This window comes from Herpailurus yagouaroundi, unplaced genomic scaffold (genome assembly GCF_014898765.1).
Source record: "Herpailurus yagouaroundi ecotype Mexico unplaced genomic scaffold, PumYag 29, whole genome shotgun sequence".
In the NCBI taxonomy this organism is placed as follows: domain Eukaryota; kingdom Metazoa; phylum Chordata; class Mammalia; order Carnivora; family Felidae; genus Herpailurus; species Herpailurus yagouaroundi.
Genome location: NW_024412377.1, coordinates 108,231,161 through 108,236,608, shown reverse-complemented (window position 1 = coordinate 108,236,608; position 5,448 = coordinate 108,231,161). Strand labels below are relative to the sequence as shown.

General features: G+C 39.3%; 1 protein-coding gene across 1 annotated transcript in view; it reads left to right on the top strand.

Annotated features, from left to right (window-relative positions):
* Window positions 1–1,933, top strand: part of RGS7BP (regulator of G protein signaling 7 binding protein) — a 110,406-nt gene extending 108,473 nt beyond the window's left edge. The window contains exon 6 of the mRNA XM_040452169.1: window positions 1–1,933. This exon is cut by the window's left edge and continues 2,992 nt beyond it. The gene's annotated coding sequence lies outside the window, so the exon portion shown is untranslated.
* Window positions 1,934–5,448: the final 3,515 nt, after the last annotated feature.

Genomic DNA, 5,448 nt, shown 5'->3' with positions numbered 1-5,448 from the left:
GTGTGTGTGTGTGTGTGTGTGTGTGTGTGTTCAGATTACAGAGGCAATATATATTCTTTATGGGCAATCTGAAACATACCACCGAGTATAAAGAAAATAAAAATCACCTGAATCCCACCATAATCATATTGTTTAAAACCACATTTCCAGGCTTTAAATCGTCAGTGGCTAGGTTCAAAGGCACTGTGGATAAGATAAGTGAACAAATGCCCACAAGGCCAACGTATCACTTTAAAATATCTGTCTGCTGATGTTTTGCATGCTTCTAGAAACAGATTGACTGCAAACTTCTGGTTGTGCCACTGTTGAAGGGTACAAAGAAGACTTTAGAAGTAGCACAGCCCGGATGCCTCCTCTAATGAAAGCTTTTAGGGAAATTCTAAAATCCTGCCGGATCATTTTGTTCCTGGGTGCTCTTCTAACAGTTGGATGCTTACTGTATGGCAATACTGCCACCTACTGAATTCTGAGCTTTAGGGTAAGAGGGGAAAACAAATGTGCAGAATATAAAGGCATCTCATTCATTTTAGACAGCAAACAATGGACCAGGTTAACAATATTCCATATGGAATTTAGATTCTGGAAGTCTCAGAGCTGAAAGGATTAAGGATATCATCCAGACTAACTTCCCACACCACCTACATGTACCTAAAAATTGCCTATCATTTCTTTGTGTTCTCGAACGTCACCAAATGCAAAATGCTCAGGTTTCAGGTAACGGTAGATAGGATGAGGAAAAGCAGTGATGCTATTGGCCCATAATAAATCATTATAATGAAATATAAATATCAGAAATAAACCCAAGAACATAAAATAATTGAGTGCATTATAAAGAGATGACCTTTCAAATCTGTGAGAAAAGGTGGGATTACTAAATAACTTGGGATGACTGGTTGGCCATTTTTGGGGGAAAATCCTAGATCTATACCTCATAACTTCCATCAAAATAAATTCTAGGTGAAGTAAAGATTTACATGTTAAAGCACGTAAACATATACAAGGAGTATGGCAATATTGATAAATATTTCTGTAAATTTACTATGGAGAAAAGCCTTTCTAAGCATGACACCAAAGGAAGAAACCAAAAAGAAAAAGATAGATGGATTTGACCAATTAAAAATGCAGAACTCCTATATAGTAAAAAATAAACCAAATTAAGAGAAAACAAAATTTGAAATATATGCAACAAAGAGTATAGATCTCTAATGTATATCAAGAGCTTAAACCCCATTACTGATGGGAGGTTTCTATGATCTACAACCTTCCCAACAGAATGTTCCTATTTCATTCTTTCCTCACTGCACTTTTTAAATTATTGCTTGTTTGTCTGTTTATTTCCACTAAACTGGAAGTTCAAGAAAGCAGCCACTGTGTCTGTTTTGCTTCCTGTTATATCCTCAATACTTAACACAGTGCTAGACACAAAGCAACTACTGAAAACATATTTATTGTGTGAGTGAATAATGAATGCATGAATAGATAACATTTTATGATCAAAAAGAATCAAACTTTCCAGTAGAAAATTGAGCCAAGGACACAAACTGGCAATGTACCATAAACTAAAGTAATGAACTAATAATAAATATGAACATATTTAAATACACTAGTAATCAAAAATGCAAATATTACAATACACTCCTTTTTTTATGTATCAGAAAGACAAAAGATATAAAGAATTATAGTTCCTAGGGTCAGTAAGGAAGTATGGAAGCGGACATTCTCTTACAGAGTAAACAAGAGTGTAAACTGATCTGATCTTTCTGGAAAATATTTTGGCAACATATTTTTTGTGTACGTCAAATACTTCCACTTTAGGGAGTTCTCCTTTAAAAAAGGTTAAGAAAAAATGAATTCAAGATACATTCATTCATTATTCAAAAAAATACATGCAACAAAGGATGCTTATAGGAGCATGGAAAAAATTGGAGGAATGAAAAAAATATAAATAAGCCCACAATATAGGGTTGGTTAAATATGGTATATCCTTTCAAGGGAATACTACTGTGCACCAATTAAGAATAAGCACTAGATGTATATTTACTGAAACAAACAGCTATATTGTTAAATGAAAAGAGAAAGTTATAGAAGAATACAGTGTGTTCCCATTTTAAGAGTATACATACACATGTGTGCATTACAGTGTCTGAAAGGATATTTGCTAAAAGGTTAACAGCATCTATCTCTGGGAGGTGAGATTTGGAGCAATTATATTTTCTTTTTGCATATCGGTAATTTCTGATTTTTCCACAATGAGCATGTAGTATCTGTATAATTTTTTCAGGGAATAAACAACAATGTTCACAATATATATTAAATGAAAAACACATGTTATAAACCAGTATGTATAGTATGACACAATATTTGTAAAAAAGAAAATTATATATAAAAATATCTATGTATGTATATATATGCATAAGAAGCTAGAAAGACATACACTAAAATGTTAATAGTAGTTATTTATGGGTAGTGGGATTATGGGTGATTATTTTTTCTTTTTGCTTTTCTGTGTTTTCTAATTTTTCTACAATGAATATGTATTCCTTGTGTAATAAAAACTAATAATAAAAGTTTTAAAAAAAAATGAAAAGTGAGAATTTGTGACTCATCACTTCCTCTCACCCTCCCTGCCACCCCCTGGACTTATTCCCTGTCATCAAAGTGTGGGCAGTGGGGTTACGGAAAGGCAACACCAGGACACCATAACTTTGGAAGATAAAATAGAGAGCCAGACAAAGGTGGATGGGAAGGAAAGAGAGAGGGTGGAAGGGAGGGAGGGATGGAGGAAGGAAGGAAAGAAAGAATTAAGTGAAAGTGAAGTCAATAGAGGAAGGATTAAAGCAGGCTTTGGAAATATTTTCCCTGACAGTAGCAGTAAGTCTCTTTAACTCTGTTTTCCTGATAACTATGACCAAAAAAAAAAAAAAAAAAAAATCAGTTAAATGGGTTTATTTTCTTAAATTTTTTTAATGTTTATTTATTTTTGAGAAAGAGAGAGAGAGAGAGAGACAGAGTGTGAGTGGGGTTGGAGCAGAGAGAGCAGGAGACACAGAACCCAAAGCAGGCTCCAGGCTTCAAGCTGTCAGCACAGCGCCCGACGCGGGGCTCGAACCCATGAGCTGTGAGATCATGACCTGAGCCAAAATCAGACATTTATCTGGCTGAGCCACCCAGGCACCCCATATAGGTTTATTTTCCAATAAAAGGAATCATATACGTGTCTGGAGAGACATCTAGGAATTCAGTTCTTCCAGGAGTGTATCCCAAGAAGTTTTTCAAGAGGCAAGCTTTTGAGGTCCAGCTGGTTATCAAGGGCTGTGCAAGTACAGCCTGGAACTACACAGGCTATCATCTGATTCTCTGATGGGCGCAAGCAATGCGCAACAGTGGCTAGCAGTTCCGATATCCATTCTCTCCTTTTTCCCTTTAGAAAGAGAGACCCCAAATTTCAGCAAGACACTGGCCACCTAAATTTAAGACCCCGTTTACTATGGTTTGGGATGTGGCTATGTAACTGGGTGTTAAAAAAAAAAAAAATCAAGTGCATACTGCCCTTAGCAACCAACATTCACAGCAGCTGAGAGATGGATGCTGTGGCTCAGTAACGCACACCTCGGCAGGTACCACAGCGCCTCCTACAGTTCATGCCTGGCACTGCCCAGATCCCCTTGCTTCTCACATGGACCTACTCCACCCAGCTATAGCTTCTTCTGGATTCTTACCGTTTACTATACAAAAAGAGGGACAGTGGGACAAACCACAGCTTTCACTTAATCCATGCTAAATTCCCCCATCTTAGGCACTTCTGAGCTTCCTGGTAAAATGACCCACCCTTACCCCCAAGTGATCTGAGACCCTGGTTACCCTGCCCTTAGTACACTTTAGTTGCGATACATGCCCATTTACAGTTAAACCTGGGCGTACCAGAGGTGACCCAGTGGTCATGTGAGTGCCGAACATACTCCTCTGTATGAACATACCCCTCATACTGGAGTAACTCTCCCCGCTCATGACGATCAGAGCCGATAACCTCTGTCAGTATGGTAACTCTTACTCACCTGCTAGTTTTCTGCCTGTAGGACCCTAAGTTGACCACTTAGCAGTGGTAGCTTAAAGCTTAGTGGGATTCTTACTTTCTTCACTCTATGACCTAGGACCTCTAGAGACACAGATTCTAGACCCCCAAAGAGAGAGCACAAAGTCCTCAGTGGATTCCTGAAGCCACTCCTACTCTCACCCCTTTATTTTTGGACTCATGAATTTAGAACCATCTAATGACCATTGGTTGGTGTAAGGAGTATAATGCATCCCATACGTTGCATCACCCCAATAATACAAGGCATCCTCTCCTTAAAGAGGCCAGGCCACCACTCCAGTGCGATGGCAGCTTCTGCTTGGTGGATCCCACAGTCGTGTTTTCACTGATGCACCTGCTTTGCTAAGAAGTGGGGCCCTTGGTCTTAGGCAATGTTATGTAAGATCCTGCATTGGTAGGTCAGACACTTTGTCAGTCAGTGGATATTGTTGCTGGCTGAAGCCCTGCAGACAGCATTGGCAAACTACTATCCAGAAAGCAGGTAAATCCCAGTCAGGGTGGATGTAGTCTCAATTTGTCTCCAGCTGGCAGTCTGTTCTCCAGAAGGAATGGTATTAGATGGAGGGCACGGTGTCAATCTCTGTTACCAAGAGGCTGGACATTGAACGGAAGCTGTAAATAAATTTTGCTGAAAAAAGCTTGTATTGGTTTCTTATTGCTGCCCCTATAACAAACTGCCACAAACTTCATGGCTTAAAATAACCCACATTTATCATTCACATTTCTGGAGGTCAAAAATCAGTTTTATCAGCTTAAAGTCATGAGGTCAACAAATCTGTGTTCCTTCTGGAGCCTGTAGGGGAGGATCTATCTCCTTTTCTTTCCCAGCTTCTGGAGGCTTCCTGCATTCCTTGGCTTGTGGCTCCTTTTTCTATCTTCCAATCAGCAAAAACGTAGCACAGCCTCAATTCGGTGTGTATGTGACTCCTTTTTTCATCTTCGGGTATCCTTCCTATTCTGACTCTTCTGCCTCATCTTAGAGGGAAACGTGCTGGTTTGTTGGGCTTGCCCACATAATCCAGGATAATTGTCCCATTTGAAGATCCTTAATGCAATCAGAGCTGCAAATTCCTTTTTGCCAAGTAACACATTTATAGGTTCCAGGGATTAGGAAGTGAACATCTCTGGGGGACTATTATTCTGTCTGCTGCAAGGCCAGTGCTGTTGGACCCATTTACAGTTTCCATCTCTACCGAGAGCTGCTTTTTGAATGGTCTATCTTTTTCTGCTGCAGATAGCATGGCCTTGCTCTTGAACTCCAAGGGTCTGTGCTATGACTCTTTTATTGGAGCTTGCCAGAGTGTTCACAGCATCCTTTTATACCCAGATTCCTCTAGTACCGTGGCCTCTGCCAG